The following is a 23,878-nucleotide window of genomic DNA, read 5'->3' as shown; positions in this document are numbered from 1 at the left end:
TGGACTCTCACTATGCTGCCCAGGCCAGAGTACAGTGGTGGCTATTCACAGGCACAATCACGGTGCCTCAAAATCAAATGACTCTCCCACCTTAGACGACAGGCCTGAGCTACTCCGCCCAGCAGAACATTTTAACAGTGTCCATTCCGTTAAAAAAAAAACAAAACAAAACTATGGTTTTGTTCAAAGTAAATTCATAGCTCACATGAATTTACTCCAAATCTACGCCCTAACACATCATACCCTAGGCCTAGAAAAACTTCAATGCACTACCTTAAATTATTTTTGAAATAGTTGAGTAAGAAGTAATAAGTAACAACCCTGTGGGTTTTCTTTCTCCATACCCATATCTCCTCCAAAAGCAAATATCCTGGTGTCAGCCAAGTCTTCTCTGGCAAACAAGGCCCCTTCCTCTACGCACCACAGCCACCTTGCCTTGCCTTGCCTTGGCCGCTTCTAAGTAGTACTTGTCACTCCTGGCTTCCTATATATTGGTATACAGTAAACCTATATATACATATATTGATATGTAAGTGAAGCAGGCAGGTGCAGTGGCTCACGCCTGTAATCCCAGCACTTTGGGAAGCTGAAGCAGGTGGATCATGAGGTCAGGAGTTCAAGACCAGCCAGGCCAAGATGGTGAAACCCCATCTCTACTAAAAACACAAAAATTAGCCAGGTGTGGTGCGGGTGCCTGTAATCCCAGCTACTCTGGAGGCTGAGGCAGAGAACTGCTTGAATCCAGGAGGTGGAGGTTGCAGTAAGCTGAGATTGCACCACTGCACTCTAGCCTGGGCAACAAGTAGTTTCCTGAGGGCACAGGTCATGTCTGCACTATTCACTCCTGTGTTCCCAGAGCATAGCAGACCACACTTAGTGTCCATAACTCAAACACACTCAAAGAATACTTCTTCTCTCCACTCTCTAATCTATGCATGTCTGGGAAAGGCTCCTAAGGCCCAAACAGCCTTCCTCTTTGAGAAGTGCCCATTTGGCCACTTCATGAGTGCCACCTGCCCTGCCCCAGGCTGGGCCAACGAGAAGAGTCTGTAAGGTGATGGGAGTGGGAAAGTCCACGCTAGCCAGACTGAGACAGTCACTTGAAGTTCTGTGCACCCTGAGGCAGAAAGAGGAAAGGGGTAAGACCAGAAGGGCTGAGAAAGGGGACAACACCCTTCACAGTCCCATGACCCCAAGGATGGCTGTGCTTCCTCCCTGGGCTCAGGGAAAAGTTCCTCCTACAGCTACTCCTTACAACCAGACGGCTCTGGCTAAAATAGCCCCCATACCAACTTTCTGTTCTTTTCTTTCTCCAAATACTTTTAAAAAATAGTTATCAAAAGAGGAAAAATCAAAAGAGCTATCAGCAGAATGACTGTCTTACTACATCCTGAACACAGCTGGGCTCCCCACTGCTGGGTCTTAGTCCATGGTACCCCCTCTCCCCAGGTCTCAAGACACACCAGGAACCCCTCCCTAAACTCCCCTTAGTCTGCCTCCTTGGCCTAGCCCTGTTTTCCCAAGCAGCTCTTCTCTGTTCTTTTCTTCACACCTTGAGTAGGGTCAGCACACTTTTCCCTCAAGGGCCAGATAAGTATTTCCAGCATCGCAGTCACCCTCTCTCGCCACAGCTGCTCAACCCTGCTGCTGTGGAGCTAAAGGAGCCGCAGATAATATGGGAATGCTTGGGCATAGCCATGTCCAATAAAGCATTAGCAAAAAACAAAAAAAAAAGGGGGGCCAGTTGCAGGTGTAGTTTGCCAAACCCTGTTCTGGAGTATACAGATAAGGACATTTTACATACATGTAAATGTTTTGTTTTTTTGAGACAGGGTCTCACTCTGTCACCCAGGCTGGAGTGCAGTGGCATGATCACAGATCACTGCAGCACAGACATCCTGGGCTCCAGTGATCCTCTTGCCCCAGACTCCCGAGTAGCTGGGACTACAGGCACATACCGCCATACCAAGCTAATGTTTTTTTTTTTTTTTTTTTAGTAAAGACAAGGTCTTGCTATGTTGCCCAGGCTGGTCTCGAACTCCTGAGCTCAAGCGATCCTCTCACTTCACACTCTCAAAGTTTTGGGATTACAGGCATGAGCCACTGTGTCTGGCCAAGAGACACATCTTTATTGCTGCCCCATACTCCATATCGCCAACACCCCACACATGAAGGCATTCACTAAATGCCTGATAAACTGCACAGCTCAAAATCTTCCCATATTCTGCTAGCAGACAACAAAGTGTCAAAAGTTCTCCAATAGGGAAGGTTTTCTCCCTTCTTGATCCACCTGTCAAGCCAGGTCTATTCTGGAAGCAACTGAAGATGTGGATCACTCATTAACATTGGCACGTACTCCATGCCAGGCAGTTCTCCAGGTGACAGGGCTGTGGTAATGAACAAAGCAAGTCAACTCCAGGACATGACAGAGCTTGCATCCAGCACAGCATGCCAGATGGTAACTCCGACAGGTCAAACTGGCATTGCTTTAGCTGGACGTCAACACTGCGTTTCCACGGCTATGCATGGTGACTCATGCCTGTTACCCCAACACTTTGGGAGGCCAAGGCAGGTGGATCACTTGAGCCCAGGAGTTCGAGACCAGCGTGGGCAACATGGTGAAATCCCAGCTCTACTAAAAATACAAAACATAAGCCAGGTATGGTGGTGTGCAGGCCTGTAGTCCCAGCTACTCAGGAGGCTGAGGCGGGAGAATCACCTCAGCCTGAGAAGCCAAGACTGCAGTGAGCCATGATAGCTCCACTGCACTCCAGCCTGTCTCAAAAAAACAAAACACCACCACCAACAAATAACTGCCTGTCGTTTCTCAATATCCTCCACAGTCTCTCTGTAAAGCATTAAGTGCAATTTCCGCGACATATAGAGTTGCTTAAAAACAGTCACCCTTGGCCGGGCGTGGTGGCTCACACCTGTAAGCCCAGCACTTTGGGAGGCTGAGGCAGGTGGATCACGAGGTCAGGAGTTCAAGACCAGCCTGGCCAAGATGGTGAAACTTCAACTCTACTAAAAATACAAAAAAATTAGCTGGGCGTGATGGCACACGCCTGTAATCCCAGCTACTCTGGAGGCTGAGGCAGAGAATTTCTTAAACCCAGGAGGCGGAGGTTGCAGTGAGCCGAGATTGCACCACTGCACTCCAGCCTGGGTGACAGAGCAAGATTCCATCTTAAAAAAAAAAAAATTCACCCTTGGCTAGGTATAGTGGCTCATGCCTATAATCCCAGCACTTTAGGAGGCCAAGGTAGGAGGATCACTTAAGGTTAGGAGTTAGGAGTTCGAGACCAGCCTGGACAAGGCAAAACCCTGTTCCTACTAAAGTACAAACATTAGCTGGGTGTGGCGGCACACATATGTAATCCCAGCTACTCAGAAGGCTGAGACACAAGAATCGCTTGAACCGGGGAGGCGAGGTTGCAGTGAGCCAAGATCACGTTACTGCACTCCAGCCTGTGCAACAGAGCAAGACTCTGTGTCAAAAAAAAAAAAAAAGGTCACCCCTTTCCACTAATGGCTTTATGAGGTCCTGTCCCAGGCCTTCTGGTGATGACTGTCACCTTGCTGTAGCATGGCAGAGGCAGGCCAGCTCCTCTTAGCCAATGGATTGTTGACACTTTATGAAACGATCCATGCCCACAACATGCCAGCTGCAGTACCAAAATAAGAACGGCCCCATCCTGGCTGACATGGTGAAACCCTGTCTCTACTAAAAATACAAAAAAATTAGCCGGGGCGTGGTAGCCTGTGCTTGTAGTCCCAGCTACTCAGGAGGCTGAGGCAGGAGAATCGCTTGAACCCGGGAGGCAGAGGTTGCAGTGAGCCAAGATTGTGCCACTGCACTCCAGCCTGGGCAACAGAGCGAGACTCCGTTTTTAAAAACAAAAACAAAAACCTGCCACATCAGCAGTTCCTAGACTTCTTCATTCTAAGATACCTTAATACACTTAAAATTATTGAAGACCCCAAAGAGCTCTTATTTATGTGGGTTATATCTGTCAATATTTACTGTATCAGAAATTAAAACTGAGAAATTTGGCCAGACACAGTGGCTCACGTCTGCAATCCCAGCACTTTGGGAGGCCAAGGTGGTCAGAACATTTGAGGTCAGGAGTTCAAGACCAGCCTGGCCAACATGATGAAACCCTGTATCTACCAAAAAATATAAAACTCAGCCGGGCGTGGTGGCACGCTCCTGCAGTCCCAGCTACTCCAGAGGCTGAAGTGGGAGAATCACTTGAACCTGGGAGGTGGATGGAGGTTGCAGTGAGCCAAGATTGCGCCACTGTATACTCCAGCCTGGGCGTCTGAGCGAAACCCTGTCTCAAAAAAAACACTTGAGAATTTTTTTAAACACAAGAATCCCAAGCCCCTGCTCAAAGGTTTTAACCTTTTATTAGAATTATCAAATGCTCATGATTCCACTCATAAGCATGTACTCAAGAAAATTAAAAGCAGACTCAAACAGATGCTGGCACACCACTGTTCCCAACAGCATTATTCACACCAGCCAAGAGGCAGAGACAACCCAAGTGGCCAGAACAGATGAGAGGATAAATAAATGCGGTATATCCATACAAAAGAGTATTATTCTGCCATAAAAAAAGCAGGCATGTAGTACCCCATGGGCAACCAAGTAATGGTGTACTGTGTCGCTTCAAAAGTGAATGTGGGGCCCGGCGCGGTGGCTCACACCTGTCATCCCAGCACTTTGGGAGGCTGAGTTGGGCGGATCACCTGAGGTCAAGAGTTCAAGACCACCCTGGCCAACATGGTGAAACTCTGTCTCTACCAAAAATACAAAAATTAGCCAGGTGTAGTGACACATACCTGTAGTCCCAACTACTTGGGAGGCTGAGGCATGAGAATCACTTGAACCAGGGAGGTGGAGGTTGCAGTGAGCCGAGGTTGTGCCACTGCACTCCAGCCTGGGCAACAAGAGCAAAACTCTGTTTTTAAAAAAAAAAAAACAAATAGTGAATGTGGGCCAAGCACGGTGGCTCACCACACTTGTCTGTAATCCTAGAACTTTGGGAGGCCGAGGCAAGTGGATTACTTGAGGCCAGGAGCTCAAGGTCAGCCTAGCCAACATAGTGAAACCTCATCTCTACTAGAAATACAAACATGAGCCAGGCATGGTGGCACACACCTGTAATCCCAGCTACTCGGGAGGCTGAGGCACAAGAATTGTTTGAACCTGGGAAGCAGAAGTTGCAGTGAGCCGAGATCGCATCACTACACTCCAGCCTGGGTGAAAGAGTGAGACAAAAAATAAAACACAAAAGTGAATGTGATCAGCCATCAGCCATAAAAAGGAAGAAAATTCTGACACATGCTACAACATGAATGAACCTGGACAACATTATGCTAAGTGAAAGAAGACAGACACAAAAGAGGCAAATAATATATGATTTCACTCATAAGAGGTACCTAGAGTAGTCAATTTCTTTTTTTTTTTTTTTTTGAGACGGAGTCTGGCTCTGTCGCCCAGGCTGGAGTGCAGTGGCCGGATCTCAGCTCACTGCAAGCTCCGCCTCCTGGGTTTACGCCATTCTCCTGCCTCAGTCTCCTGAGTAGCTGGGACTACAGGCGCCCGCCACCTCGCCCGGCTAGTTTTTGGTATTTTTTAGTAGAGACGGGGTTTCACCGTGTTAGCCAGGATGGTCTTGATCTCCTGACCTCGTGATCCGCCCGTCTCAGCCTCCCAAAGTGCTGGGATTACAGGTTTGAGCCACCGCGCCCGGCTGAGTAGTCAATTTTGTAAGGATGGAAAGTAGAATGGCAGTTGCCAGGGACTAGGGGTGAGAAAAATAGGGAGTATTGTCTAATGGGTATAGAGTTTCTGTTTGGAACAACAAAAAAGTTCTGGAAGTGGGTAATGGTGCTCGTTGCATAACATTCTGAATGTTCTTAGCGCCACTGAAATAACTGTATACTTAAAAATGGTTAAAATGGGGCTGGGCATGGTGGCTCATTCCTGTAATCCCAGAACTTTGGGAGGCTAAGACAGAAAGATTGCTTGAAGCCAGGAGTTTGAGACCACTCTGGACAACATAGTGAGACTTCATCTCCACAAAAAAATAGAAAAATCTGCCAGACATAGTGGCATGCACCTATGGTCCTAGCTACTCAGGAGGCTGAGATGGAAGGATCGCTCGAACCCAGGAGGTCAGGGCTGCGGTGAGTTATGATTTGATTGCACCACTGCACTCTAGCCTTGGCAACACAGTGAGACCCTGTCTCTGGAAAAAAAAAAAAAAAAGATAAAATGGTAAATTTTGTTATATATATTTTACCGCAATTTAAAAAAGAAATGAAATACTGACACATGCTATAACATGGATGAACTACGAAAACATAATGCTAACAGAAAGAAGCCAGACACAAAGGACAACATATTGCATGATTCCATTAGTACGAAATGTCTAGAATGGGCATATCTATACAGACAGAAATTGCCAAAGGCTGTGGGCAGGGGAACTGGGGAGTTACTGTTTAAAAAGTATCAAGTTACTGTTTGGGATTAAAAAAAAGTTCTGGAAATGGGTAGTGGTGCTGGCTGCACAACATTCTGAATGTTCTTAAAGCCACTGAATTGTGTACTTAAAAAGTGGTAAATTGTATGTGTATCTTACCACAATAAAATTTTTTTTTTTTTTAAAACAGAGGCCAGGTGTGGTGGCTCATGCCTATAATCCCCGCACTTTGAGAAGCCAAGTAGGAGGATCACCTGAGTCCAAGATTTCAAGACCAGCGTGGGCAACATAACCAGACCCTGACTCTACAAATAAAATAAAATAAAATAAAAATTAGCCAGTTGTGGTGGTGTCTGTCTGTAGTAATACCTACTCAGGAGGCTGAGGCGAGAGGATCTCTTGAACCCAGGAGTTCAAGGTTACAGTGAGCTGCGACCTGGCCACTGCAGTCACGCCTGGGCACCAGAGTGAGGCACCGTTCTTAAAAAAGAGACAGAGAGCGAGCGAGCAAGAAAGAGAATCCCAAGCATACATCCCATTAGCTGTCAGAGCAATGATGTCATCACACATCAAACAGTCTCTGGAAATGCTACTTTATGCTTGTGAGAATGAGAGAAAGAGGCAAATGACACCTTGGTATTATTATGAAAACAGTTTTGACCTCACGGAGCCCCTAAAAGGGTCAGGGAACCCCCCCAGAGACCCCTGGGCACACTTAAGAGAGCTACTGCTTTGGGTTATGCAAAGCTTGGGAATTAGTGGATTCATGCCCTGCAGAAACCCACGTGTCTCTGCAATACAGATTCTTTCTCTAGATTCAATTTCTTCTTTGTCAGCAAGTCTTAGCCTTGTTTTAAATTATGTAAACTGAGCTGTCTCAAATTACTGTGTGAAATTTAGTATGCTGCATAAATTGTTTAGAATTGATTTCTCCTCAACATGTGCCCACAAAGAACAAGAGGGAGACAGAGTACCAGCAGAAGTACACATGTCCACAGCTACATCACTAAGAAAATCAAAACACTCCCAGCAAAGAAATGCAAGAGAAATTCCAGCCCATCTTGCACTACTCACAGCCCACTAGGATAGGTCTACACCAGAGCAGTCTGAGACCCATCAGACACAGGCTCCCACACCTGGGGCAGGGGACAACCATGCCCTGCTGGAGTGCCCAGAAGGTTCCAGCATCCCTGGCAGGCCTGCTCACACCTGGGCAGGAAAGCCTCACTGCACATTCTGCCTTGGAAAGAGCTGGCAGCTGCTTCCCAGTGGGGCTTTCCCACAGGTCATTTCACCCTCCATACGAGTTGCTACTAGGAAAGGAAGATTTGTCCAGCACCACACTTCAAAGCAGCAGCAGCAGCAGAGGGGAGAGGGTTTGAAAGTCAAGGGGTGGCTGGGCTATTGTAACAGGTGACCATGCAGCTCTAGGAGATCAGAGCTGTGGATGCTGGGTTCTGCCCTGGGCCAGCCATCTCTTCTCCAGATGCCCTCAAGAAGGGACAGAGGGCCGGGCGCGGTGGCTCACGCCTGTAATCCCAGCACTTTGGCGGGCTAAGGCGGGTGAATCACCGGAGGTCAGGAGTTCAAGACCAGCCTGGACAGTATGGGAAACCCCATCTCTACTAAAAATACAAAAATTAGACAGGCATGGTGGTGCACACCTGTAGTCTCAGCTACTTGGGAGGCTGAGGTGGGAAAAATTGCTTGAACCTAGAAGGCAGAGGTTGCAGTGAGCCAAGATTGTGCCACCGCACACCAGTCTGGGTGACAGAGAGAGATTCCATCTCAAAAAAATAAAAAAATAGAGGACAGAGAGCACTGTTGATAGCAAAATAACTAAAAGACAAAACAGAGGGCATATTGCTCAGTGACCTTCTAAATGGAGCGGTCACCTCTGTCCTGAGACAAGAGAGTGAATAATAAGGGCCTTGAATGGGGCCTCAGAGATGGCCAACATCTGAGCCACCAGGGGCCATAGGGCAAGCCTCCGGCAAGCATCCATCCTGAACAAGTGCTGCCCACGGGGGAAGGGAGCGACGTGTGCTCTGGAAGACACACTGTACTCCAGGGCCCCTAAGGGACTTTGGGACCAGACAGCTTCACGGGATGTGCTGTAACTCCAGAAAGCGACACAGCTGGCGATGGAGCAGATCATCAGAATACCAATCTGCATCAACACAGAGAGCAGACCTGGGAGGGCAGAGCTAGGAAGTGAGGAAAGGCAGGACCTGGCATTCCAAACATTGCACAGACCATTCCAGAACCAACTGTGATCATATCACAAACTCCCTGCCTTCTCTACAGTGCTTAAATGCCATCTGCCCTTTTATGGGGTCCAAGGGCCACCTCTAGCCTTCCCTCAAAGCCCCACACCCAGGTTCTTGGGGGTCCTGGCTCATCAGTCCCTGCAGCTCTCCCCTGCAGCCCATCTAGCTCCTTCCCTGTCACTGCCACTGCCCCATAGCACCAGCAGGCCAGCAGCAACCTCCCCGCCTCTGTGGCTTCCTGGAACCACGCAGGGAGATTGGCTTGGAAAGAGGCCCCAGAGATCTGTCGCAAGACAAACAGCAGGCTTCAGCTCCTGGCCCGTGCAATCCCACTCAGCCTTGCCAGGCTGCTTCCTCCATCTGTAAAGCATGGAGGTGATCATCCTGCCCTGCCTATCCCTCCTGACTTCCACGGAGGTCATGAGGCCAAAGGAGAAAATCACTCCAACAATGCTCAGCTGCTGAACTTTCACATACGCCACCCCTAGGAACAATCCTGGGAGGTCCTCTGAAATGCTCTGAGAGGGACCCATAGGGGCAAAGAGAGGACGGGAGGCAGGAACCATGGCTGGGGGCTCTGTGCAGTTTGACCTGCCACTGCGTCGCAGCAGCGAGGCGCAGTGAAGACTGCTGCTACCTGGAGGCCTGGGTATCCTCTGCACTGGCAGCCACCAAGCTGTAGCACAAAGAATGCCAGCATCTGAACTTCAAGCCACAAGGAGCTCAGGGACCAGCCGGCTCCTCATCCACGAGGGCCCAGAGTTCAAAGGGGAGCAAGACATGCATGGCTCGTGGAAAATGATAGGATTGGAAGTTTCATTAGCAAAATGTGAAGGAGGGCCTGAAGCTGTTCTGTGTATTGAAACTCCCATCTAGTCCAGTCAGCTCGCTTCTCAGAGGGGCTGACCCACCTGCTCAGTGTCCCACATCAAGTTGGCAGCAGCAGAATGGGCATCAGAGGCCAGGTTGTGGGCTCTTTCACCCAAATCCCCATCCCTGAAGCCAGCAGAGCCCCTGGCTGGGGCTCTGCGTTCTGACTCCTCAGAGGACCAGGTCCAAACTTTCCAGTTCTGAGCCATTTCCTTCACTGAGACAGTAGCCAGTGGAGCCTCTGGGGGCTTGCTACACAAAGCCCAGGGATACCAGAGCCCCACCACCAGTTTGGCACAAAGCCAAGGATGTACCAACATGTTGTACTTTTTTTCCCTACCAGTGGCCAGTTACTAGAATGAAATATTTTAAACCTGCAAACACTCTTGCTGTAGTTTTGAAATATGCCCACAACTTCTTTGATATGGCTCCCTAAATGGCAGTAGCTCCCCAAACACATAACCACCAAACCCATTTCCATACAGCCCCTGGGCCAAGTGGAATCTCTAAGTGAAGGCTCCACCCTCAGTCACTCCTTCTCTGGACCTTGGAGCTCCTGACTCCCCATCACCATCACTGGAGGCAGGTGGTCAGCTCTCCTGTGACAGTGGAGAGGGAGTAGGGTTGCCAAGCGCTAGCGGAGTACCAGCCACTTTCTCCCACAGCCCGAGGGGTCACAACACTGACACTGGGGAACACCACACAAGAACAAAGGGACAACGCCTATGCTTCAGCATTTACTTCTCATAAATAACAAGCATTTTCTACCTCCAGGAGATGAAGGGACCATCACCTGCTACCATCTATCTGTAGATGCCGTCCAACCAAACCACTGGCTCAGCTGCTCTGCCCTGTGGCTTCTCCTCAGGCAGATGTTTGGGGAAGAAGGCCCTGTTTAAAATAAGTTATCCTTGAAAAGAAGGGAAGGTCCTAAGAAAAAGGAAGTGATCATATAAGATGAAAGAGGAGAAAGGCAAGTCTGCCAAGCATATCTATTCCATGAGTGCCACTTTCAAGAAAAGAACAGCAACCTACAATCAGTCTTTATTTCATGGGGGTTCGGGCAGGAGGGGCTACATACTTGGAAGTAAGACCAGGGCAGGAAGGTGGGACAGAACTGGAGTGAGAGTTATCTCGCATCTGATGTAAACATCAGCCAGCAGTTTCATCCAACATTCACACCACATTTTGATCATAGCTACAGGATAGCACAGCCAATTTCTCTAAGAGAAAGAACAGCTGTAGCCAAATCAGATTCCTGAATGCTCATTTTGCATGTGCCAGGCAGTATATCAAGTGCTTAGAATACATTATTATGAATCCTTAAGACAACTCATTTGCTCCTTCCATGAACACTGCCGTGTACCTCCTAGGGGCCAGGTGCTGTGCAGGACACAAGTGAGAAGAGCAAGATGAGAAACAAAAGGTGCCTCCGCCCCACGAAGCTCATATTCTACTAGGGGAGGAGAAGATCTTTGTAACCTTGGGGTAGGCAAAGATTTATTAGACAAACACAGAAAGCATGACCATAACAAGAAAAATTGATAAATCAGACTTCTTCAAAATTAAAAAAGTCTTTGATCAAAAGCTTAGTAAAGATACACAGACCACACTGAGCACAGTAGCTCACACTTGTAATCCCAACACTTTGGAAAGCTGAGACGGGAGGATCACTTGAGCCCAGGAGGTGGAGACCAGCTTGGGCAACATAGGGATCCAGTCTCTACAAAAATTAAAATTAAAAATATTAGCCACATATGATGATGCACACCTGTGGTCCCAGCTACTCAGTGAGGGTGAGGTGGGAGAATCACTTCAGCCAGGGAGGTCAAGGCTGCAGTGAGCTGTGATCCCACCACCGCACTCCAGCCTGGGCAACAGAGACTTTATCTGGAAAAAAAAAAAAAAAAGATGCACAGACCAACAGAACAGAACAGAATACAGATATCAGAAACAGACCCACACAAATGTAGTCAACGGATTTTGACAAAGGTACAAAGACAATTCAATGGAGAAAGTATAACCTTTCAACAAATGGTACTAGACAATTGGACTCCACATATCAGAAAATGAACCTCATACTTTGGGAGGCAGAGGTGGGAGGATTGCTTGAGCCCAGGAGCTCAAGACCAGCCTGAGCAACAAAGCGAGATCTCATCTCTACCAAAAAAACCAAAAAACAAAAAATTAGCTGGCTGTGGTGGTACGCATTTGTAGTGCCAACTACATGGGAGGCTGAGGCAGGAGGATCACTTGAGCCCAGGAGGTCAAGGCCTCAGGGAGTTACGATTATATCACTGCACCCCAACCCGGGTGACAGAGCGAAACTGTCTCAAAAGGAAAAAAAAAAAAAAAAAAACACTTCCTTAATCATCAGGGAAATGTAAGCCAAAACCACAATAGGCTATCACCTCACCCATTAGGATAGCCACTGTCAAAAAAAACAAAACAAAACAACCCACAAGTGTTGGCAAAGATGTGAAGAAATCAGAACTCTTGCACATCATTGGTAGGAGTGTAAAATGGAACAGTCACTATGGAAGACAGCATGGAGTTTCCTTAAAAAATTAAAAATAGAATTACCACATGATCCAGCAATTCCACTTCTGGATATATACCCCAAATTAATTGAAGGCAAGGTCTCAAAGAGATATTCATATACCCATGCTCATAGCAGAGCTACTGACAGTAACTAAGAGGTGGAAGCAATCCAAGTGCACATTGAATAAGCAACATGCAGTACACACACACAGTGGAACACTACTCAGTCTCAAAAAGAAGCTCCGACACATGCTACAACATGGATGAACCTTGAGGTGAAATAAGCCAAACATAAGAAGACAAATGCTGCATGATTCTACTCATATGGAGTATCTAAAGTAGTCAAACTCTTAGAAACAGGAAGTAGGACGGTGGTTGCCAGGCTGGAGAGAGAGATACAAGGGAGGGTAGTTACTCAATGGGTACGGAGTTTCAGTTTTGCAAGATGAAAACATTCTAGAGATCTGTTGCATAACAAGGTACATACTCTGACACTACCGAACTGAACACTGAATGAACTGAACACTGAATTGAGTGGTCATGGTGGTATATTTTACTATATTTTATTTAAAAAAAAAACTGGGGTAGCAGTGGGGTCACCTAACCCTGAAAAGCACACATAAAATATGGAGGGATTTTAAAGTCCTAAGGATAATACTACAACTGAACGAAGTAACTCCTGCAAGAAAGCAAGACTAGAAATCTGAGGCATCTAAAAGGAGACTGAGCCTACAGCCCAGCATGGGCAGGTAGCTCTGCCCAGTTCCTCCCTTGTCTAGCAGAGTGGGTCCAAACTTTAGTGTGATCACCACAGGGAGTTACACTCACAAAAAGCACATGTCCTATCATACCGGGTCTTTAAAGAACGTTCAAAGAAACATGTGCAGTCTGAAAGCTTCATTTCCTGCGCTTATTTCAAAACCTAAATTGAGCACAAGATTTAACACACCAAAAACTCTATCCAAAAAGTGGGGTTACAGGTAAGGTTAATGGAGCTATTGTGTGCCAAGTGCTGATCAGGGTGCCTGATGCTCAGAAATGGGGATGGGGTGGGGCTGATAATGATGACAGCATCAGCTAAGAACCAAGGCAGGGACTGCAGGAACAGGCTGCGGGGAAGTGTCAGCTTTCTGGGGGCATTTGCGTGGACACAGCAGGGGTGGGCACTGAGGAGTCAGGGCTGCAGCACCTGTAGCCTGCTGAAGCAATGGGAAGAAGACAAGAAAAGCAGGGTGGGGAGGTTCACATTGAAAAGGTGGGAGGAGAGCCTTACGACAAATACCTAATGCATGTGGGGCTTAAAACCTAGATGATAGGTGCAGCAAACCACCATAGCACATGTATACCTATGTAACAAACCAGCACGTTCTGCACATGTATCCCGGAACTTAAAGCAAAATAAAATTAAATTTGAAAAAAAAAAAGAAAGAAAGCAAAGGAGGAAGGAGAAAGACAAGGAGTCGATGGAAAACGAGCCGAAGACTTCTCTTGAAGCTGTGCAATACCACAGCATGAGCTCTATGCAGCCCAGGTTTCAAATACCCACTCCATGACTCTAAAAGCTGTGTGACTTAGCTAAGTCACTTAGTCTCCCAAGCTCTGTTTCTTCATCTGTAAAATGAGGTTAATATGAGTACCTACTTCCTATAAAAAGGCATCATCACATCTCATGCTGCAATTATAAAGCAGAAATATGCAACAGCATTAAGCTAGAATTTCATTAAATTTTTTGTTGGTTCTAAGCATTTTAGATCTATTTTTTCTGTTAAGTAATATCTGTTTTATATTCAGTTATACGAAACTTTTTCCCTTTAAAATACCTTTTCCTCATCTTTTACTTTCATGAGTGTTTCTTAAGAAGTAATACAACCACATGGTTGAAAATCCACAAAGTCCATCCATACAAAAGAAGGTGACTCTCTAATAAGCCTCCCAAGCTTCTGGAAACGTACAGATCGCTTTGAATGCAATTACTGTATGGTAAGATCACAGAGGGTGGTCACCAGCTGGCCTGAATTGATCACCCAAGCCCAAAGAGACATCACAGCACCACTGTCCACACAAGATGCTGGTGCAGTCAGAACTGTAAACACTAGCGATGCTCAACCCGGTGAAAAGGTGCCCAGTTCTTAGGCAGGAGGCCCCAGGTGGTGGCGCTCCACTTAGCTCCCTCTGCCATACAGCTCTTTCATCTGCTTTTGGAATCATGGTGCAGGAGGCAAAGCACGGGGCTCAGGACAGCAGTCCTGAGTTTCCTGTTCTTGCTTCTACTTAAAAGCTAAGTGATGCCACCAGGCAAGCTAATTAACCTCTCCGGGCCTCAGCATCCTAATCTCCAAAATGGACCTACCACCTGCCCCACTCATCACCCCTCCACAATGAGTCTGTCAGGTAAAGGGTGTGCACAGCTACACCCAAACTCCCAGGCCAACCTCAGGCCCTGTTTCAGACAGCTCCCCCATACCACTGCATGCCCAAAGACTATCAGAGCACAAACCCAAGCGATCAGACGGACAGGAAACACAAAGGGTGATGGCTGGGGGAACTGAGACCCTATTACACCAACAAGCTCACAATGTCAGCACTTGGGCCCAAATAGCCCTTGAACATCTAAACCCCCACTTTTTTTTTTTTTTTTTTTTGGTCTCCAGGAAGAAACTGAAACTGAAAAAGTGATTTGCCAAGAGTTTCGACAAAAGTACGTCAACCAAGGCTCAGGACTCTCAGAAATGAAAAATAATTATTTTAAAAATATCCAATTATTGGCCAAGCATGATGGCTCATGCCTGTTATCCCAGCACTTTCAGAGGCTGAGGCAGGTGGATCACCTGAGGTCAGGAGTTCAAGACCAGCCTGGCCATGATGGCAAAACCCCATCTCCACTAAAAATACAATAATTAGCTGGGCATGGTGGCTTGCACCTGTAGTCCCACCTACCGGGGAGGCTGGGGCAGGAGAATCGCTTGAACCCAGGGGGCAGAGGTTACAGTGAGCCAAGGTCATACCACTGCACTCCAGCCCAGGTGACACAGCGAGACTCCATCTCAAAAAAAAAAAGAAAAAAAGAAAGGAAAAAAATTTACCTAGGAAAATAATAAAACCTGTTCACAATTGAGATGCTTCCTTACCAATTAGTGTAATGAAAGAGGGGCTTGTTATAATACTGAGGTTACAGTAAATACCACTCTCAATATTATTTAATAAACACAGTTTCAAACCAAAACAGGTTTTTTTGGTTTTGGTTTTGGTTTTTGAGGCAGGTCTTGCTCTGTTGTCTAGGCTGGAGTGCAGAGGCATGATCTCGGCTCACTGCAACTTCTGCTCACTGGGCTCAAATGATCCTCCCACCTCAGTCCCCTCCAAGTAGCCAGGAGTACAGGCGTGCGCCACCATACCCAGCTAATTTTTCTATTTTCTGCAGAGATGCCATATTGCCCAGGCTGGTTTTGAACTTCTAAGTTCAAGCAATCCACCCACCTCAACCTCCCAAAGTGCTGGAAATTTCAGGTGTGAACCACCCTGCCCTGCCACAACACAGTTTTGAACCTAATTGTGTAAGAGAATTAATCCAAGTGGCTTTTGAACCCAAGACTCTTGAGTATACACCATCAGTCTGAAAACACAAAGAGTTAAAAAAAAAAAAAATTAAACTCTACTTAGTAGGTCTGCTGTTACTAGTGGTGTGAATGCAGCACTTCTGAAACGATTCTGTGTGCAGTGTAAGACTAAGCAAATGAGTAAACCTACTGATGCTGTTGGGAGCCAGGGTTTTCACTGTAGAAAAAAAGAGAAACAAACTTGAAACAGAGAAAGCAAGACCCTGTAATGCTGGATTGGAACTAAAGAAACAGTATGGGCCAGGCACAGTGGCTCATACCTGTAATCCCAGCACTTTGGGAGGCCGAGGCAGGCAGATCATGAGGTCAAGAGATCGAGACCATCCTGGCCAACATGGTGAAACCCCATCTCTACTAAAAATACAAAAATTAGCTGGGCATGGTAGCACATGCGTGTAGTTCCAGCTACTAGGGAGGCTGAGCGGGGAGAACTGCTTGAACCTGGGAGGCGGAGGTTGCAGTGAGCCAAGATCACGCCACTGCACTCCAGCCTGGCAACAGAGTGAGACTCCATCTCAAAAAAAAAAAAAAAAAAAAAAAACCAGTATGAACTTACACAGGCACAGACACATGCACGCACACACACATGCACATAGAGACATACCTCTTGGGCTAGACTGAAAAGATGGAGTTGCAGCATGCTCTAGTAGCTAGCAATAAACACACCTACCACCAAAATCCTGCTTTCTAAATACCATCTCCCACCAAAAGGAACCAGCGCTCTGTGGAAAAATGCCCCATTCCAGTCTGGGGCAGGTAAGGTGCAAGATGAGCCTGGCAATAAGGAATGTTCCAATTGATGAACACATGTCAGAAGGCAACATTCCCATCCTGAAAGGACCAGGTGAAGGGTTGGTTGAGTTGAGTTCCACTTGCCAACTCAATTATAATATGAGCCCCAATGTGAACTATGACAACAACAGGTTATAACACACTAAATAAAAAGAAGACTCCATGAGTCCATACGGAGAGTAAATAAAAAGGAATTCTGCAGGAGAAGGTTCTATTTTATAGAATACCAATAAAAGTAGAAAGAATAAGATAAAATCACCATTTAGCAACAATCATAATGGTAACCTATTCAGGCAGGAATTGGTGCTTAAAACCACCTGACAAAGCTATCTACCTCCCACAGAGTCCTTGGCCAATCACAATGGGGAAAAAGCACCTTTACAGCAGAGAAACCCTGTAGATAGCACTTGACCAAGTGGTCAAAGTGAACATCACCATTCCTGGGACAAGCTAGCAGCAGGCACCTCCTGATGGGATGCACTGAGGACTGAATGTCCTGCAGTGTTGCTCCTCCCAAAATTGAGCAGACTCAATCTTACCACAAGGAAACAACCTGATAAACCTCACGTGAGGAATATATTCTATAAGCACTGGCCTGTAGTCTTTTAAAAATATCCATGTTGGTTGGGTGTGGTGACTCACACCTGTAATCCCAGCACTTTGGGAGGCCATGGTAGGCAGATCACCTGAGGTCAGGAGTTTGAGACCAGCCTGGCCAACGTGGCGAAATCCCATCTCTACTTAAAATACAAAAATTAGCCAGGCATGGCGGCAGATGCCTGTCATCCCAGCTACTTGGGAGGCCGAGGCAGGATAATCACTTGAACCCAGGAAGTGAAGGTTGCAGTGAGCTGAGATCACGCCACTGCACTCCAGCCTGGGCAACAAGAGCAAGATTCCGTCTGGAAAAAAAAAAAGAATGAGTTAGACAATCCTGCCCCAACCCATTCCCACCTCTCCTCTCCATCTTTTGTTACAAAAAAAAAAAAAAAAGAATGAGGTTATATATGTACTGATCTACAAAGATCTGAAAACAAATGAAAAAAATTAAATAAAAAACATAATTCCATTTATGTAAAATATTCCATGTATGAATGTTACCAAATGTGAAAAAATATCAACTTTATTTTTTCTAGATTGTGCAGACAAGATCTTCTACACCCTTGGGCTCTCTCCATGCCCCATGGCTTACCATGCTGGTCTAGCAGGCATCCTTCACAAATAGGGTAGATGGGGAAATCCTAAGAGCTGCTCCTACTGTCAGGAGTGGCCAAGAAACCTCCAAGAGCTGCAGCAAAGGCCTGCCATGGGCCCCAACAAGCCTCTAGCTCTTCCGGGTCCTCTTATTCTAAGACCACAGACAGAGCTCTGTAGGTAAACTAATCTACCTGGAGGCCCTAAGCAGCAGCCAGGGGCACCGGAGAGACCTCTGCATCAGCAGACCCAGTTTCAGTGGAGCACCCGGCCAGGTCCTATGGTCAGTCTCCTGCTGACCACCCCTGTGCTGACCTTCTGGGTCCCTCTGCTGTGACTCCTGCCCCTCATCCAGTGCCCTGGCCAGCCAAAAACAATCGTCTCCACAACTATGAACTCCTAAGGAAGGTTTCCCAGAAAATGAGACTTCCCAGGCAAGGAAGAGGGCAGGGTCTACCTGGGGGACCCTCAGTCCAGCATACTCACCAGAGTACTGTCCTCAGTACTGTCCTGTCTAACAGGTAGCAGCCAACAGCTGAAGGATGACAGACTAACCAAGGAAGACAAGCTAACCAAACTGACAGCTGTCTGCCATTTTGCCAGAGGTCAGCCAGAAGTCAGGCTACAGGGAGGGACCTGTAGGGGACAAGGGCACTGAGAACAATGACCAGCCCAGAGTGACTGAAGCAACAGCTACCCCAGGCAGAGGAGGGGAGAAGGCCAAGAGGCAAGCATGTACAGCCCATGCACCCAGCCAGCTCTTGACCAGAAACAAGCCCTGCATTGTGCAAACGACCCAGGGAAGGTCCGGCCACATCCTCACACAGGGCAGTCCAGTTCTCAAAGCCAGGTGCCAGCAAGTCCATCAGAGAGGCAGTGCTCCCTCTGCACTGGCTTGCTGGGGTCCCTCCCTCTGGGGGGCCCCTCAACCCTCCACCCTCCACCCCAGGCTGGGCAGCTGGTGAGCTTCAGTGAGGATCCACATTAATGAGAAGCCGCACTTGCTCTCACCTCTCAGCTCAGCTCCCATCACAGGAGCAAGCTCCCACCAGGGTGGGGCCCAGGCCAGCTGGCTCCACAGCCATGTCCCCTACCCCCCATCCCATCCTCCCAAGGCGTTTTTGCAGGACTGCCACAAGGCTCTCATCCTCCTCGCCACCCCCACCAGAGGCAGCTGCAAGGCCTGCTGGCTAAAGTAGCTGTTGCTCTTTATGTCAAAATATAAATAGGCATTTGTGCATTTGTTCAATAACTGATTTCTGAGTGCCTACTCTGTGCCTGACCAGGCCCAGGTGACACAGCATGAATGTGACGAAGAGCAAAACGTGTATGAACAATCCTCGCCCTGTCCAAAGCACCATGGCTGTTTCAGGGGCTCTCAGAGAGTCATACGCAGTCCCTCTGATCCCATCAGAACAGCAAAGCGCACTCTCTGTGCGCAGACACTCCTCAGAGCCACTGCACTCTGCCACCTCCTGAGGGAGCCCTCTCCCGACCAATACGCCCTGTGCACACACAACCTCACACTTCACATTTCAGTTCAGGGTTCCTGAAGTCTATCTGTGATTAATACTAACATTTTGCCTGATGAAGAGTTTGCTTTACATCAGACACTTTTTAGAATTTTATGCTTACCCATTTTAATCCTCACAACGTCTCCATGAAGTTCTGTTATGATGTCCATGTTCCAAATGAGGAGACTGAAGCAGAAGTCACAGAGTGAGCAGCAGAGCAGACTGAGCCTAGGCAGTGTGGCTCTAGAGCCCATGCTCTTAAGCCACCATACCCAACTGCTGCCATGGACCGGGAGGAGAAGGCTTGATCTAATCCCAGCTGCTACTTTTACAGACAGCTCATCTGAGGTCAAACCAGACCTGAGCTTCCCCACCTCCCAAGTGGATGCCCAGAAGGTCCAGGACATCTGGGTCCACAGGCCATTCACCCTTCAACCTAGACTTACCCTGCCAAGCCCACCATGTCCACACTGACAGGACACACAGCTTGAAATGGCAGGATGAGATGGAATGGCTTTGACTAAAGCTCCCAGGACAACTGGTAAATCATGCCAGAAACACAAATACAGTTGGTACACAGTTTTCACATAATAACCATACCCAAGCCCATGCATCACGCTGCTCAATGAACTGTTGGCCCAAAACTGGTCTCTCTGGATTACCGAGCCCACTCTGCAGACTGGCAGGGAAAGAAAGGAAAGAAGACGGTCACCAAACCCTCAGCACCCAAACATAACAGCACATGTGATAAGGGAAAATCTAGCAGCACACCAAAGAAAAGACATCTAATCAGTCATGAGCTTTCTACGGGGTCCTTAATGTTGTCACTGATGCATTCCACTTAAGAGTCAAGAAACTACTAAATGCCAGTCGGGTCCTTCCTTATGCCAACAACCAAGAGAAGCAGAGGAACTCCCTGCCCGTCAAAGGCTCAGGTCCAGCAGGGGAGAGTCAACAACCAGATCACCTGCCATCAGTGTTGAGAGGATGCATGCACTACTAGATCACCTGTCATCATTGCTGAGAGGACATGCACACGACCGGATCACCTGCCACTACTGCTAAGAGAAAACATGCATAATAAGATCACCTCCCATCACTGAGATCACCTCCCATCACTGCTAAGAGGACACCTGCACAACCAGATCACCTCCCACCATGGCTAAGAGGACACGTGCACAGCTAGATCACCTGCCCTCACTGCTAAGAGGACACACGTGGATCAATCACCTCCCATTACTGCTAAGAGGATCCGTGCATAACAAGATTACCTGCCGTCACTGCTAGAAGGACACTTGCACAAACAAATTACCGGCCACCGCTGCTAAGAGGATATAATCACTCAGCACTCTGGGAAGTCTCTGGGAAGGAAGGGGTGGGAAAAGTGCCCATAAGCTAGCTTAACAGAGCCTAACAGAGCACAAATGTTCCACAACAGCAATCTTCATTCCCGAATCTAGAACCGCCAACTAAAATAATAACCCTGACATGCAGTGATGCCAGCTTGCCACCTGAGCCAACCTGGGCTTTAACCACAGGGCTTCGTGCACCCACGAGACCTTCCCACGTGACACAGGGCTTGGCACATAGCAGGTGTTAGGGAGAACAATGGGGAGGGGCTAAGTGGGAGCAGCCTCTACTCTCTGCAATGGCTAACATGTACAAGGATAAAGGGCCATGGCGCATGCAACTTACTCTCAAATGGTTCACAAAAAAGCAACGTGTGTGAATGCACGATATGCACATACACACAGAGGACGGGGGATAAGGCAAATAAGGTAAAACGCCAACAGTAGGGAAGCCTCAGCAAAGAATATGCAGGTGTTCTCTGCACTCATTTTATTCTTGCAAATTTTCTGTGAGTTTGAAATTATTTCCAAGTAAAAGGTTTCTTTTTGTCAAGAAAAGAAAGGAAAATTCATTAGCTAGTAAAGCTAGAAAGTATATTACACCACTTTCCAACTAAAAAAAATGAACCTGTTAACCCAAAAGCCAAATCTACCAGTGGACAAACTCTACAAAGTGTCACAGTACCAGGCTATAGAGGAAAGCACTCCAAACTCAGGAGGTTTTGGCAAGGCCAGGTGCAAGCTCACCTCTCCAGCTACTTCTGAGCCTCGGTCACTTTTCCTTGTGATGAAAATATGCACTCTCTCCCTATTCACCAAACCCCTGTGCTACTTCACACGATAGAAAACTCTGGACTCCAGCCCGGGTGAGGTGGTTCACACCTGCAATCCCGTAACTTTGGGAGGCCAAAGCAGGTGGATCACTTGAGCCCAGGAATTTGAGGAAAGCCTACATGGCCAACATGGTGAAACCCCGTTTCTACTAAAAATACAAAGTTAGCCCGGCATGGTGGCGTACGCCGTAATGTTACTCTGGAGGCTGACACAGGAGAATTACTGGAACCCAGGAGGCGGAGGTTACAGTGAGCTGAGATCCCGCAACTGCACTCTAGCCTGGGTGACAGACAGAAACTCCGTCTCAAAAAAAAAAACTCTGGACTCCAGAGCCAAGGTGCTGTGTTCACTTCACAGCTCCCTGAGATTTTATCAGCTCAGCACAGCTGCCTACTGAAAGCAAAAGGGCAAGAACCCTAAGCTAGCAGCCAGCTCCACCTGGGTCTGAACCCTCGCTCTGCTGCTCACCAGCTGTGTGACCTTAGACAAGTCATTTGCCTCTCCCAGCTAGCTGTACCAGCAATAGATGGAAGATGATCTTCTCATCCTATACCTCACCAAGGGGCCTGGCTGAGCACAAGCCCTGTACAGGACCAGCAACCAGCAGGAAGGGACCAGGGTGCACCAGTACTCAGAAGGCAATTTTTTCTCAGCTATGTATGGTAGGTTCAACCTGGATAGAGCTGTGGCTTGTGATACAATTTTGTTTCACAATTCAAGCTAGAAAGAAAAACAGTTTTAGAATCAGCAATCAATGCTGCCTTCTCTATACAGATGGAGAAAGGGCCAATGAGACATTATCAGTGTTCCCCAAATCCCCCACCGTCTCGCTGTCAGTTACCTTAGCAGTAGTCTCCAACCCTTCTTCCTCATCACACCCCCAGTGATCATAACACACATCATCAGTGGTCACATGGCCAAACACAGAAGGGATTTGGGGGAGTGGGTGGTTCTGTCCCTCAGACTGGAGTATCCACATGGAAAAAGATTCTGCACCCTCACCTAGAGGACCCCAGGACCTATCAGGGGACAGATAGGTCCCCTGTGGCTCCACCTGGGGTTAAGGAAGCTGTTCAGAGCATAATGTGAGGTACTCCTGTGGCTGGGCTGGAGACACAGTTGGAGTGCACAAGCCCCAGTCGGGGTGCACAATGGGGGGAAGGCCAGACTCCTACAATGAAATCTCATCTCAGCCACTTAGCTTCACAAGCACTCTGGATTTCAGCTTCCCCATCTTTAAATGAGACTAAAAATAGCATCCAGCAGGGACCTCTTGAGAGTTAATACATATTAGTGCTTAGAACAGTGTCCGGCACATGACACATCTTAAATCAAGTTCAAATGTGCATTTAAAAGAAAATTGCTGGGCATGGTACCTCAGACCTGTAATTCCAGCACTTTGGGAGGCCAAGGTGGGTGGATCACCAGAGGTCAGAAGTTCCAGACCAGCCTGGCCAACATGGCAAAACCCCATCTCTACTAAAAATACAAAAATTAGCTGGGCGTGGAGGTGTGTGCCTATAATCCCAGCTAATCAGGAGGCTGACGCAGGAGAATCGCTTGAACCAAGGAGGTGGAGGTTGCAGTGGGCCAAGATCACGCTACTGCACTCCAGCCTGGGCAGCAGAGCAGGACTCTGTCTCAAAAAAAAAAAAAAAAAAATTGGTGAAAGGTCAAGTACAGCAAGCACTTGCTGCCCTGTAACTCCATGAAAGGCCTTCCACCCTGCCCTGTACCAGAGAGGAGACCCAAGTGGCTTGGCCTCATCTTCAGGGAACCCACCAGGCAGGAGTCAGAAAACACACTCCTGAGAAGTGGGCTTTGACTGGTACCTTCCTCATACCCAAGTATGCTTTTAAGGCCGGGATCCCCACAGAAAGAACACCGACTAAGACCAGAGAAGCCCCAGCCTCTTGAAAGCACCAGCTAGGCAGATCCTTGCAGCACTCTCTCAGGAAGGACATAGGGTGAATGTGTGAAGAGGCACACGCGGGCATACAAGGAACACATCAGGCCCAGAGGCCTGCCCTCACTGCCCAGCCAAAGCCAGGGAGCCAACTGCAGCTCCCAGGTTCTGCACGGCAACTCAAGACGCCTCCAGGGGTAGCTGCAATGTTCTCATCTGGAGAGTCATGGAATCGAAAAGAATGTTTGTTCCCTCTACCAGAGCTACCCCACCCATGCCCTACTGAGACCTCAGTCTCAGTGTGAGGTCTCCTGTGACGCCCCCCTGCTTTACCTCCCGGGTTCACGCCATTCTCCTGCCTCAGCCTCCCCAGCACCTGGGACTATAGGTGCCTGCCACCACGCCCGGTTAATTTTTTGTATTTTTAGTAGAGACGGGGTTTCAACGGGTTAGCCAGGATGGTCTCGATCCCCTGACCTCGTGATCCACCCGCCTCGGCC

At 47.9% G+C, this 23,878-nt stretch overlaps 1 protein-coding gene and 1 long non-coding RNA gene across 11 annotated transcripts in view; one reads left to right on the top strand and one right to left on the bottom strand.

Moving 5' to 3' along the window:
- The window catches only part of DGCR2 (DiGeorge syndrome critical region gene 2), an 82,038-nt gene that overhangs the window by 56,538 nt on the left and 1,622 nt on the right, over positions 1 to 23,878 (bottom strand). The gene's annotated exons all lie outside the window — the stretch shown is intronic.
- LOC144331987 (uncharacterized) lies at positions 6,059 to 6,824 on the top strand. The gene is made up of 2 exons (XR_013399645.1): positions 6,059 to 6,195; positions 6,682 to 6,824. It is a non-coding gene; the product is annotated as an uncharacterized LOC144331987 (long non-coding RNA).

Source organism: Macaca mulatta, chromosome 10, assembly GCF_049350105.2.
Source record: "Macaca mulatta isolate MMU2019108-1 chromosome 10, T2T-MMU8v2.0, whole genome shotgun sequence".
Taxonomy (NCBI): Eukaryota; Metazoa; Chordata; class Mammalia; order Primates; family Cercopithecidae; genus Macaca; species Macaca mulatta.
This window is presented reverse-complemented; position numbering and strand designations above follow the sequence as displayed.